The 14,612-nt window shown below is 40.8% G+C and overlaps 1 long non-coding RNA gene across 3 annotated transcripts in view; it reads left to right on the top strand.

The window, feature by feature from the left end:
• Positions 1-10,451: 10,451 nt before the first annotated feature.
• LOC143676409 (uncharacterized) overlaps positions 10,452-14,612 on the top strand; it is a 28,803-nt gene continuing 24,642 nt past the window's right edge. For 2 of the 3 annotated variants that reach the window (XR_013172065.1, XR_013172067.1), the window contains exon 1: positions 10,452-10,666. This is a non-coding gene — a long non-coding RNA (uncharacterized LOC143676409). Of the gene's footprint in view, positions 10,732-14,612 lie in introns of all 3 variants that reach the window. The other variant, XR_013172066.1, reaches the window with a different exon arrangement.

Here is a 14,612-nt window from a genome sequence, read left to right as displayed (position 1 = left end):
TATTATATCTCTATATTTCAGGCAATGCATATTAATGCTAAGCTAAAAATGTAATGTATTATTTTGCTTGTTCAGCAAAACTAATAAGCTTAAGAGAAGTAGTTGTTTATTTCTCTTCTTGTTTTACTTCCTTCCATTTACAAGCTTAGTTTTTTAAAAAAAATGATTGTGTTTGGGCCCATGTTCTGGAGGGATTGCTGTATTTGTGCCCAAGAGAGGCATTCCAGGGCTAAAATTTGTGCCCAAGAGAGACATTCCATCAGAGAAATCTGTACTGTTAAGATGTAAGACTGTTTGAATCATGTCTTTCTCATTTGAGGCAAGATATTTAAGAGGAAAAATTCTCCTAGTGTCTCTCTCCTTGAATTCACAAGATCCTATCCAAGAAGCTAAATATCACATTCCTTTCAAGTCTCTGACCTTCTGCAGTTGTTCTTATGCATTGTTAATTGTTGTTAATTTCTAACACACCATTAATTATTCGTCATTAAAGATGTGGGAGAGGGAAATACCCTTCATTCATGGGTGGTCACACAAATAAACCATTAATAATTACACAAAGTGTCTTACTTTAAAAGTGAAAAGTGAATTTTAGCTGTTTGTGTGAAAGTTGCTGTGTTTCCGATGGCCGGGCTGGGTCACCCTGGAATCCCGCCCTTGGCAGCATAGGGGGGTGCCGTGAGTGATGCAGTGTGGCTAAGAAAGAAGTCCCATCTCCTCCCGTTTTCTTAATGATTGTAACATTTGGCCTCTAGAGCATGATGTACTTTTCTGAGAACTTTTTCTCTTTGCAACTCCCAACTCTGAAAGAAAAAAAAAGCTCAGAGGCGGAACAGCTTCCTCTGATGTCCCAGCCCAAGTCAGCCGCACAATTAGTACTTAACGTGGAGTTCCCAACTCCCACTCCCTTTCAGTCCACCAGACCATGCCCGAGGTCAGCGCCAGCGCTGCGGTGACTTCCACTCCCACCTCGGCTTTCACAGAGATGGATCCAAGGCCATTTCACTGACATTGGGCTCCCAGTCTTCAAAAGTGCTTGGATTGTCATATTATGAGATTTTTGCATAGTGCCTATTTTGAAAGCTCAGGCAGAAGATTCTTCCTATGGTTTATAGGAGAGTTGAGAATTAAACATTTATTGGAAAAGTGTCATATATGGTCCCTCAATTTGACCTGGGAGCAGCAAATTTGGGGCAGAGACAAAAGATTTGGGGAAAGTGGGTGACAGCATCATTTTATTGGTGTTGATTTCAACAGTGAAATGAAGATAGCTTAAATTATCTTATCTAAAAGTTAGAGTTGAACTTCAGGGGTTGATATAATTCCTTCTAGTTGAACCTTTTGTTTTGCTAATAAGAAAATCAAGATCTAGGGAGGATCAGGAGACCCTTTAGCTGTGAAAGTGGAAACCATGAGAACTGTGTCCAAAGGGCTTTTATAGTCTTGTCCTGTGAGTCTACCCTTCACCTAGACACGAGGGCAGCATCTCAAGAAAAAGAGCAATGTCTTTTCCTTCTCCTATTCTTTCTCTTCCCCCTTTCCTCTTTCTCTTTTTGTTCTCCTGGACTCGCATAATAGAGAGATCAGATAGACAATTTTTGTTTTTTGGAATACACTGAAAACTACATCAGGTATCATGGGACATAAGGATGACACCGTGGACAATGGCCTGATATAGGAAAAATGATTGAATCTTCTAGTCTCATTCCCTCTCATCTGGAAAATGGGGGATGAATTGGATAGCACTTATATTTTGACACTTGACTTATTAAACAGTTGGAATCCAAGGGGTTTAAATTCACCTATAATTTTTCCCTATTGTTTTATCAATTTTTAAAGTGCTGTATAATGATCTTCAGTTGACAACTCCACATTTTATTTATTCCCTGCCCAGTGAAGGGATTGTTAGGTTGTTGTTTTTTTTTTTTCCTATGGTTGTTTCTGTTACTTTTTCTATTGTATTATTTTGATTTCTCTTATTTCCACTGCAGTAATGCTACAATAAATATTTTTGAACATATCACTTTATGTATATGTGTAAAATTTTATTCAGAATTTAAAGTTTACCAAATGCTACCAAACTACTCTGCAAAGTGACTATGCCAACTGGCCAATCTCCACACCCTCCTCTTCTAGTCCCATGTCTGCTATGGGAGTTTTGCTGCCATATTATCTCTAAAACTGGCTAAAGGGACCCCAGCTCAGTCGTATAAACCCCAGTCCCACCAACATCTCTGTTCCCATTGCTTCCCACTAATTCTCTCCCCACCACCAAGCCTGGGGATTATTTCTGGTCTTGGTAGAAAATGAAGGGATTGAGCCTGATTGATATTCATATTTTCTCCCAACCCTTTTGTCTCTGCCCTAACTCTTTATTTCTCCAAGAGGCAAATTTCTCCATATTTGCATTTGAAATATACAGGTCAGGAAGAAAATTCTGCTGTTTGGTGCTGTCTTACCTGCTTCCTGAGCAAAGAGCATAGACATCTCCAGCTGCCTGAATGGGGGAGTAGGAAGGTCGAAAGAGAAAAAAGAAATTCTATAGGAAGAAAAGGTAAAAATTCTTTAAAATTTTATCTTTCAATACATGAATTTAACAAATTGCCTTTCTTGAAAATAATAAAATTACTTGAAATTAAAACCATCTGGGAAAATTAGCACTTAGGACCACTGTTAAGGTAGCACTCACCATTTCTACCTTAGATTGTGGAATAGTGTTTAATTGTTTGCATGTAGGTCTAATACTTCCTATAGAAAGGCCAAGGTCTAGAATTATGTAAAACAGCTGAATATATGTCCAAGCAGGAGAAGGAAGAGGGAATCCAGGAAACATTTGGTAGGGGAGAGACTGAAAGAAGGGAAGAATGAGACGAATCAGTTTATTCATGATTTTAAGTGTAGACAGGCAAATGAGAAAATGGTTGTTCTTTTGATAAGAAATGGGAGAGGAATGTAACTTAGGATGGCAGATGGCAGATGATGAGTTTCAATTTGGATGTATAAAGACCATAAGATCTTTATCTTTACCACTGCAGCCAGGAAGGCATAATATGTTTGTTGTGCGTCCATATGATCCATAGAGATACACTCCTACCACATGGTGCCTTGTCCTGCCTGCCCCAGGTTGCAGTCATCCTGCTTTAACCTACCATGCAACATCTGTCTGCTTATTTACTGCTGTCCATTTCCGTCTCAAGTCTCAGACATATGAGCATTGCTGCTGACAAAGAGATGAGTGTGTGTGAGTGTGCATGCACACACACACATACACACAAATAAACCCACAGACTAGAGACCCTGGCTCTATATTTTTGCCAGAGGAAGAGCTGACCTCTGTCCTTAGGAGGTCCTGGCTTCTATTGGCTAGTGAGTATCCTTGAACGAGTGTAGCCTTACCAAAGGCCTTTTGTTCGTATCGGGAAAAATTAATTGCCCCATCACCAGGTGAACAGTTTACTGGACTGCCCATTTGAATCAGCTGTACAATGACTCACAGCTCCTTATTCCTTGGCCCTTTGCAGATTTGGAAAAATAAATTTTATTCAGGCAATTTTATTCCACTCCCTGATTTCACCCTCCACCACATCAAGGCTGCAGATACCTCAGTGCTGACTGCATACTCCATTCAGCCCACCCACGGGCAAACAAAACAGGACATTGCGATCCAGTTTATTTGAAACACTTTCTTAAACAAACCGCCCTGAGTCATCAGTGATGTCCTGTTTCTAGGACTAAGAATTATTGCTCTAACCTCATAGTTGCTCTTTTCAAGGATTCAGGTTTATAGGTTATAAAGAGCTATCCAAACTCAATTATTTCTAGTTTCCTTCTTACCTTTTGTATTGCCTTTCAATGCATCAGAGATGCATATGCATAGTCATTGACCAGTTAAGGTAATATATGTTCTCTAAGATTATAAAATGGAGATTCATTAATTCCTTTATTTACTCTTTCAACCAACATTGCTGAGAACCCTGGCAAGCTAGGTGCTGACATTTAAAGATATCCTCAAAGATACCTTTTGGAGTGGAACCCAACTGCAAGTGATTGGTTATGGTTTATTTGGAACAAATTATACCATCTTTTGTACTGGACTTTTTTCCCCTCTACTTTTCTTTTTAAAAATATTCTTTATTTCTTAATTTTTCATTATTTCTCTGTCTTGTTGCCTTCCTTCGTTTCCCTTTCTATTTCATTGTCACACTATGCCATGTTATTTTCAAAAGGCCAAACTTGTTTTTTCTTGTTTTTCCCACTTGTTTCATAGTACCAATACATATCAATGGATTAAAAACAAACCACCACTCTGCCCAGTTCAAGGTCAGTGTGGCAATTTTAAGCATCTGAGAGTAAACCAACAGTATGGGAAATATGTATGTCATTGAATTAGTGAATAAAGCTATTGGAAAAAGGAGAAAGGTTTTATAAATTGATAAGACGGACCATAATTTTTTAACAAAAAGTCAGTTTTTGGATTAGTATGGATAGGCTTGGTTTTATTGTGGTAATAGACAACCTCAAAATGTCAGTGGCTTCATTCAATGACAGCTTATTTCAGTCTGATGCTATATGTTCAACACAGGTCTGTAGAGGACCCAGCAAGTTACTCAGGAATCCAGGATTTTGGGCACTCTGTCATTTCAGCATATGCTTCCAAGATCATTTCTGCAGGGAATGAAAGAGCTGGAGGGTCTTCCACTGGTGAGTAAATGCTTTGGCTAGGAAGTGACACACGAAAAGCAGCTCATGTGGCCCATTCAACTACAAAGACAGGATAGCCTCCAAACGCCTGGAAGGAGAGAGGGCCTAACTGTTTGTGACACTAGTAATGTCCACCATGCACACATGTAAGCAAGTTTGAAATCAACGCCATGGAAAATCCAAATGTCTAACTGCTATGCTTAAAGGACAAGAATAGAATAGACAGCCAACCTGCTTTCTGTAGCAACAGACCTCCCTACTAGCTTTTCTGTTTGCTGCTTTGCAGGTAAATCCTCTGGCCACACAAACCCCTCACACCTCAGGGAAACCAATTCCATGGATACTCATCCATGAAGGCAGCATTTTTAAGAAACCCACGTCGTTTTACCCAATAAAATGTCAATCTTAAATTACTAAGGTAATTATTCATCCCTAAGATTGAAATACTCCTCTTAATTTACTCTTTTAATTAAGGGAGGTATGGGCTTTGGGAGTCTTAGGCCATTAAGAAGTATAACTGTTCTGAACCAAGACTGGGGAGGCCATCCTTTGCCTGTGACAGCGTGGCAGAGTGAGGCACCAGTAAGCTGGGTTGTCAAGGATGATGAGCCAACTCATCTATTGTGGTCCCACACCTGAATGCATAAACCAAGTGTGTCACCTCCCTCAGACACATGTTTTTCAAAGTGAAATTGACTTTATGGTGTGTGTGTGTGTGTGTGTTTGTGTGTGTACACATGATTTTGAAGTCTTTTGGGATAGTTTTAGAAAATGTCCTAGGAATTTTCAGACAAGTGACTCTTAGGCAGCTGTGAACTCAAATTAGCATGTATTTCTGGGCTACCGGGGACTCTAAATGTCATCCAGGAGTGAGTATGTGCTGGTGATGGATCCCTTGATGGGGCCCACTCCAAAAGAGAGAATGCTGACAAAATTAGGCGGACAAAGCAATAGTTAAGAGCTGAGACTCCAAATCTAGGTCAGTTCTGAGTCTGCATCTCGACTGCCTGCTAATGAACTCATGTGACCTTTTGGCAAGTTATATACTACCTTTAAACTTTTATTTCCTGTAAAATGAGGATTATTGTAGTGCTTATCTCATATGCTTATAGTGAGAATTAAATGAAATAAAGATACTTAGCATGTGCCTGGCTCATACGAAATGGCCAGAAAATATTAATTATTTCTAATAGCTAATTACTATCAATATTGTTCAGGGCAGCAAGCACATACTGAGTGTGTGCCACAAGCAAATCACTGTGCTAGACACTGCAAGGTATAACCGAGTGAGTAGGTCAGTGTCTTTGTCTTCAGGCATTTGCAAACATGTGTATGTGTGTGAATATGTGTAAGAGAGAGAGAGAGTCAGAGATAGAGAAAGAGAGAGGTGGTGAGAATAAATTGGGAGATGTAAGGATAGACCAGAGAAAGAAGCAGGAAGGAAAAGTACAAGATAAATAAAAATAGATAACACTTAATTGTGGATTTACTCTGCAATAGGTACATTACACAGATAGTTCTTTATATAACCAATCTTATTTAATGTTCACACAACCTTATGTGTAGGTATCTCTATTATCCTCATTTTACATTTGAATAAAATAAGCCTCAGAAAGATCAAGGAACTTGTAATGGCTGATGGCACTAAGCTGGGAAAGTGGAGGGAGATGGGGCTGTGTGCTGCAGCTTGACTGGAGCACGGGTAGGACTGGCTGAGTGGTACATGGTGTTACAGTGCTTCAGGGAACCCCTGCTCACTACCACAGGTGATCATTGCCCACGTAGAGTTCAAAGCCATTTCTAATTTTGGCCACACGACATTAGTGGCAAACTGTTTGACCAAGAAACAAAAGACTGCCTCGAGGTGGTCATCATATCTTTGACCCACTAGAAGACTAAAATACATATTCAGGACGTGCCAAAGCACCTTTTCAAATCATGCAACAAATTCAGGGCAAGCCAAGGAAACCACAGCCAACGGCAAACCAACCCAGCATGGGTGCCGAGGTAGGTGAAAAGCTTCATGGTGATTCAAGAATAGATCACTAGATGGAGCCTTGCCAGACATGGTGACATAACCTGAGGTTACTGGCTAGAACCTCAAACCAACCTCCCACCCCTCTACCTCCTACAGTGTAGGGAGAATTTTAGGACATTTATTTGTCTTTTCAGCACTGCATAGCCAAGACCACTATCAATGCTATGCATAGTTTTTAAATCACCACCCCGCACCCAACAATGCGTTTTACTGAGTTCAAAGATAAAATACAAACTCAGAAAGTAAAAGGATACTTGTATCTCCCAGGCTCTTCTAGACTTTTGCTCCATTAAACACTGTGGAGAAAAAGGCAATCTCCACGTAAAATCTCTATTAAAATAGCCTTGTGGGTTTATCTGAAATTAGCACCTTCAGAATTCTTGTTCTGACTCTTGCTTAGTTTACCTACTTGTGGTTGATCTTATACTTGATATGCTTCTTCAATCAGATAAGAAAAGAGTTGAAGCATTTCTGGATTGTAGACAAACTTTAGTGCTATTTGAAAATAGGAGTTGGACTTGGGATTTAGGTTCTTCCTTTTTTATTTGTACATGATTTAGTGTTCATCCTGAACTAGACACTAAAATGCATTGTTTAATTATCTGAGCTCAACACACCATTTTATAATTCATTAGTCAGTTGCTCTTTGCAAAAGCTTCTATCTTATGAAACAAAAGTGGGAACCATGCAACTGGACTATTTATCTCTCTTTAGGGGTTGGGGGTTAATATCTGATAGCTCATAACATCTTTATTATAATGCATTTATAATGATTTACTGGAATCATTCTATGGCTAAGTATCTAATGTCAAAGCCGAGATCTGCCATGAAATAAAATGCTGTATCCTTGGGTAGCTCTAGGGGAAAAAAAGGCCTCAGCCAATATTTTCTGTGTAATTCTACAAACTGTAATAAGGGTAGGGGTAATTGCCTTAATGTCAATTAAGCTATTAATAATGCCCGTCTTGTCATTCCTAAATATAGCAGTGTCTCAATCATACATTACTGTCCCCTGTTAAGACTGCAGAACTGAAGCAGTGTGTATCTGGATCTGAAGTCTGTCTAGCAGCTGGTCTGATCTCCCTCATGGAAAAGAAGGTTTAGGAGTTTATTTGTTCTTGAGGAAAAAGTTCTCCTTGAACCTGAATATGTATTTATGAGTGCAAGCAGTGGCAATATGTATGAGCAGGGCTAATTTAGCCTTCCCTGTTCCTCTTCTGCTCCCACATGGCTAGCGGAAGGTGCCACTTGCTGGGTCTAGTGGTCGCAGGGTCCGGGCTCCCAACTGATGGTCCAGACAGTCCAGTGACAATCAAACAGACATTTTAGAGTTCTCAAGTACTCATTTTGGCTACGCGTGGTGCTGTTTTGTGTGCATGTCGTTCCTTGGCAGTGCAAATGCACACAAGTTCCTCAGGAACAGTCAGACAGCAGGGCAAGCAAAGTGAGACCGAGACACCGACACAGACAGAGTGAAGGGGCCTGTGGTGCATCAGCAAATTTCAGCAGACAAGGTCAAATGTCAAGGCATATTTAGGATAGGGAATGGGAGGAGGTTTGGCACTGTGGAATTTTGGTGAGTTGCGAGAATGTGTCTGATTCTCCCCAGCTCTAAATCAGGCCCACTCACCCTACAGTGAACAAACAGGACGAGACTCTCTTCTTTAGTTGGCACTTATATTTCTCCTGGGCTAAGATTTCAAAGCAGCCACTTCCTTCTGCCCCACTTCTCGGCTGTCTTGGTGAAGTGAACTTCTACTTGATGATATTTAGAGCTCATTAATTTGTCCAGGGAAGCTTATTGTATGGCAGTTTAATGACAGAAAACGGTTTCAATGCAAATGGACATGTAATCCCACTAAGCCACTCTGAGGGTATAAATTTAAAACAATTGCTAGGAACTGACACCATAGTTTAATAAGATAGAGGGCTAGCTCCTAGAGTCTGGCTTGCCCAGGGGACGCTGACCAGACACCCAGCCCTGGCAGTTTTAGTGCAGCCCATGGTTACCATGGCAATTAAAAGGTAGCAGGGGGAGGAGCTTCCAGGAGCTTCTGCTAGGTGGTGGGGATCTGAACCCTGGAGGTGTGGGTGGGCATGCAGAGAGGGAGGAAGGCTCTGGGCAGGGGGGGAAATGAAAGGTGAGGGGGTGTCTTCTGCTGATTATTTCTCAGAACACGTGGTTGGGGAAGATGTAACTGAGACCCAGGAGACCACTCTCTGTCCCAGCTTATAATAAATGCCTGATCAGGCAAACACCCACAGAAAGAGCAGAAAACCTTGCCTGGGACCTCATGTCTTCCAGCAGCCGAAGGGGAGGGAGGGTAGCCTGCCTCTGAGGGAATGGGTGGAAACGAGACTGAGGCGGGAATTGTTTGTGAATATGTGCTAGATTCTAATGCTGCTGGGCACTCCATCATTCTCCAGAGAGTCCTGAATAAGGTTATTATGGGTGAAGTCATTTTTGTAATAAAGTTGGCTGTAATTCTGGGTCATAAATCACAGGTTCTGGTACTAAAAAAATTACTAAACATGCCTCTGTTACCGCATACTGTCCTCCTTTTAAATACTTTGATTTTACTACAAATCTTCCATTGACTGAGATGGGGGAAATACACACAATGAGCAAATGATTCCTTCCGTCCCCGGCAGCAGCCCTGCCGGCATCTGGGCCTCCCGGAATGATTTCCTGAGGTGTGATGTTATTTATGGTGTGCTTTCTCTATCAAAAAGGCAAACTGCATCCCAAGTGACCCCGGAGCATTTGCATCATTGCTTCTCTTGCTAATTGATTCATCCCCTGGCAGGATCTGAGACACGGGCTGTTAGCTGAACGCTCTCCCAGCTGCAGATCCCGAGGATTAAGGTGCATAATAAGCAAAGAGGTTAATAAAATTGTTAAATGTCAAAACTGAAAAGCCCACACCCATTCAGAGTCCATCAGTTCTTCTGGAACGATTCTGTCAAATACCATCTCCTCCCCTGGTCCTTTTTTTCACTCTAAACTCCATAACCTCTGTTAAGTAAAGAGATTAAGAGCTGTTATTAACAACACTGATTTTTAAATTTCTTTCATAACTTCTTCCCTTCAAATAAGGGTCCGGCACAGAATGAAAAGGAATGTTATCATATGAAGTGCATTTCAGGTGTAATAAAGCAGAAAGGAGAGGGTGGCCCCAGTGGCAGTTGTAAGAGGGACGAAGTGTGGATCTCTATAGCTCAGTGGCTGCAAAGCAGAAAATGAAGATTGTAAAAACGTCACATAAAGAAAAAATGCACAGTGGATTCGTTTTGCGATGCCCATAATTCAGTAATGCCTTTAAGTAGCTAGAAGAAATATAATAAATGTTTTTCCACAACATTGATCATACTGTATCAGAGGAAATATTAGTGTGCAGGGAGCCATGATTATACCGGTAGTAATTCTCGGTACAGAAAACTAGTAGATGGGACCCTTTATAGGCTGAACTTTTATTGGCTGCAGTTATTTACCTTTAAGAATACGCCTAATACATTGTCCTATAGCTAAATATTTTTGTGTGAAAATTCAAACCAGCACTGTCAGTAAATCAGAAACCCTGCCACCATTTTATAGAATTTATATATATTTTTTTTCCTGCAGAAGCTCTACGTTCCAGAATACAAAAAATAAAAAAGCCAATTGACCATGTAAAAATTCTAGAATGCCTGTAAAACAGATTCTTCTTCTGGGTTCTGAACCTGCATAGGAGCAGACAGGTTTATGGCAAGTGATTCCATCCGAATGCCACCTGTATATATACCATTTCTCTAAAGAAATTAAATGGATTATTAGATTATATGTTGTAGTGAAACTATACCCAGAGCTTTAGGCCAGAGGAGATGCATGTTTTGCTTGCTTTGGGTCCTGAAACACTGAAGAATGCTTTGCAAGGCAGAGGAGTGAAAGTAGGTTTTTTCTTTCAGGAGCAAAGAAGGGGCTCTGCTTCCCCATGGCAGAATGGCAGGTGCTGGTAAGGCGGTGGTTTGGGTGTGGGCCGTAATGCTGCTGGAGGCCTCCGCCCGCTGGGGGAAAGTTCTGCCTTCGCTAGGGACAGACAGGCCCTGGGGCTCCAGAAACCAACCAATCAGGGCTCCAGGGTACAGGAGGAAGGAGCTAGCCCAGCCACACGCTTGCAGAACCAAAAAGGGCAAGGACTCGGGTTTGCTAATCTCCCTGTATTCCCGATAAAGCCTTGCTGTGAAAATTATTATGATAAACAGAAAGCCGGGGCATTTCTAAGTGAAGATAGCACGAGGGCAGTGATGGAAGTGCGGCATTCCTTTATTTCAGAATCGGGATGACCCAGCTTGCAGTTCAAAGCCCTTGAGAAAGCAAACAAGCCAGGTTAAAGGCAGCAGATTTACCTGCTCTAGTTCTGTGCACATTTTCCCTAACTCTCCCTGACACAAAAGGGAATAATTTCCCAGCCCGAGAGGAGAGTATTCTCTTCTCTTTGTCCTAGTGCTCTTTGCTTAATACAAATCACAGGATCCGCACACATGCTCTTTCAATCCCACGCATTTCCTGTGCTGTTTTTTTTTTTTTAACTCCTCCACTATTTGGCCACAACGGGGCACATTAGCTAACGGGCATTTGGGGATTTTTTAATGGAGTGATATCTCAACTTTAGTACTTTCTTAACGGAGTTAGGTAGCTGTTTTTGTTTGTTTGTTTGTTTTGCTTGATTGTTTGTTCTCCTGTAGTGGGGAAGAGGTGAAAGATGGTGATTTTCAGTTCTTCATGTCTTGAGAACTTTTTAAAGAGGCAGATGGTTGAGGGAGGAAAAAAAACCAACAAAAATCGTTAATGGAATCTAAGACTGAGAAACAGCTTGTCACAAGATGACACCTCTCTGAGGGAGTGCCACCTAGGAAGCTCGTAAGCAGGCACCCAGTGTGTGGGGCATTGGCATGGGCATAAGCAATTTGTAGATTGATATGATATAAAAGGCTTCTCTCCCCAAGGGTTGGGGAGGGGAGAAGGGAACTTTTTAAGCATCCTCTTACAAGTGGTACTGTTCTAGGTACTTTGCAGCAATGGCAGCTGTTCTCTCTCTGTTTCTCTCTCTCTTTTTAATGAAACCTAATTATTTTTTGTCTTACCCAGTTAATTGCCTGGTGGTTGGAGGAGTGCAATCTAAAACGACAGTTTTATTTGGGGGCGGGGGGCGGCGGAGGCTAATATCTCTTTGAACTCACTTTTAGGAATATTACCACACTGATGGACTTAACTGCCAAATATTATTAAGGGCCAATGAGTAGTCCTGTCTTTCTTTTCTCTCTCATTCCTCCCTCCCTCTCTCTTTTACTTTTTTCATTCCTTCCTTCCTCTCCTTTTTTCTCTCTCTCCTTCCCTCCTTTCTTTCCTTTCTCTCTTTTATTTCCCTTTCTTTCTCCTTCCCTTTCTTCTGTCTCTTCTTCCATGTCTTGGAAAAATCCTACCCCCTTGGAGCAATTCCACAACAATGAAAATGTCAGGGTCACAGATGCCTTCCCTTGAGGATTTAGCAGTGGATTAAAGTGCAGCTTCCATTTTCGCTGCGTGTGCAGTATGCACACAAGTTTCATGTGTGCTTGTAAAGGTATCTAGGCATGCTTAGAAGGGTCAGAGAGACATCTTAAAGAGTAGATCCTTAATAATTTAAGTGGAATAAGTAAAAAGCAAACAAACAAACAGAACAATAGGATTTGGAAACTACTTAGAAGATAGATGCATTTTGTTTTACTTGACAATCAGTCTGAATTATTGACTTACATTGTAGTCAGAGAAAGAATGTGGACAACATTTGATAACACAGAATATTTGATCATAATATAAAACTTGTATTTTATTTAAAATGAGATGCACTTTGTAATTATCTCCATATCCACTGGATGTCACTGTTGCATACGTCTGGCAGTAAAAAAACTTTCCACATTAAAGAGGTAATCTGAAATTGGTATTTTAAGGGCTGTCAGCTCCCTATGTGGCACTCTGCCTTTTGATTGAACTCATCCTCTTATGTTAAGGCAACTCTCTTTCCTGTTCAGTGCAGTGAGCCCAATTCTCAATTACACCACTCCACTGGGAATTCTAATTTACACATGATGAGATTCCCCAAACAATTACCTTCTTTGCCATATTTAAAAGGAATATGACACTTTTACAGTAGAGCCCACATTGTATATTAACTATAACTAGCACATTTTGGATACCAAATAGGGTGAAGTGAAAACATAACCATAAAATACTTTGGATTTATTAAGTGTCTTGTTTCCCTCAGAGCTTACAACATCATATCTATTTGCTTATCTGTCTTCCCAATATCCCTAGGAAGTAACCTGCTTTAATATGTCCAAGTTGGCCCTCTGAAATAAATTGAATGAAATAATTATTTACACTGGCATCCCAGGAACAGACCGTAAGCCAACATTGGAAGTGTGGTCCAGATAGCTAATTCTAGTTTGCAAAAGTAACTATAGTTAAAACTTTGGTAGTTACAGCATTTTTCAGTTACTTTTAAGAATTCCTTAAACAATTCTTAGACCCTTTAACTTTTGTTTTAAAAATTCATTAAAAAAAAACCACACACACACACACAGGTGGGCCACGGTGGCTCAGTGGCAGAGTTCTCTCCTGCCATGCCGGAGACCCGGGTTCATTTCCGGGTGCCTGCCCGTGTATTAAAAAAAGCCACACACACACACTCAAAAAACTGGATCATCTATACAGGTGATGGTACACAGCACTTAGATCTGGAGCTTTTTTCAAGTCTGAAAGAAGCTTGTGCAGGCTTTTAGGTTGCCCAGTGGAAGTGACAGACTGGAGCACGATCAGTGAAAAGAAATGAGTGAGGCAATTGGATTAGTAGTTAACTTTCTCCAGAGTTAGAAACGACTCAATTTAGTCCTCCAGTTCAGTCTCTTTCTTCTTTCCGAAACTTTGGAGTTGTTTTTTCTAGCTTCCTTGTGTGCCTTTGCATGGGGAAAGCCAGAGCTGCTCTTGGAGACCTGTTGGCCTAGATTTTAGCCAGGGGTTCCTCTCTATTCTAGTGAATTATCAGAGAGCTGTGTCGCCTGCCATCTATGGGATGCTTTGATCCAAAATTTCAGTCATTGTTTCCACATTTAGGGTCTGGAATGAACATCAAAGAAGTGGGTGTACGGAATTTACTGAATGCCAAAAAGTACAATAACATACAGAGGATATAAGCAAATCCCAGTGGCAAAAGTTGCTGCCAAATCTTGCACATAATAGAGGCCCTAAGGTGACAGTCTATCTTTGACAAATGCATAATGATATCAATGCCAAGGGAAGGAACTAGCATGCTGAAAGGTGAATAAAAGAGTTGGGAACAATTCAGTGGGCTTACACACTTCCTCCGCATGTTTTCACACAACAAAGAAAGCAGATGACACAAATGCATTCGGTCATCATTGGCCAGGGCTACAAATTCACCAGCAATTTTACACCAGCCTGGCTCTTTCAGGCTCCAACTCTAAAGATGAAAATAAAATGTGATTAGAAATTACTCATCTTCTGGAGGGGGGAGAAATGGAACAAGTAAAGTAGAAATAGCTCTCTTGTTCTGTTTTGGATAGTTCCAGATTTTAAAGCCCATATGTTGTTTGCTATAACTTCTTCGCCTCCCAGGGCCAATGCATTCCAAACGCTTTAGTTAGTGCACTACACAGGAGTAGTCTGGGAAGTTAGGGCTCATTTGTATCCATAGTCTTTGTTCAGATATGGATTAATTTTGGTTAATTTCAGTGGGTGCAAATAAAGTAAAATACACAGAACTGAAACCACTGAAATCAGGCCGTTGTGTGATCATCTAAAAACCTACTTTTCAAGCTCCTTTAAGTTTTATTT

Source organism: Tamandua tetradactyla, chromosome 3 (assembly GCF_023851605.1).
Source record: "Tamandua tetradactyla isolate mTamTet1 chromosome 3, mTamTet1.pri, whole genome shotgun sequence".
In the NCBI taxonomy this organism is placed as follows: domain Eukaryota; kingdom Metazoa; phylum Chordata; class Mammalia; order Pilosa; family Myrmecophagidae; genus Tamandua; species Tamandua tetradactyla.
The sequence above is the reverse complement of the archived record's forward strand: the minus strand, read 5'-3'. Positions and strand labels throughout refer to the sequence as shown.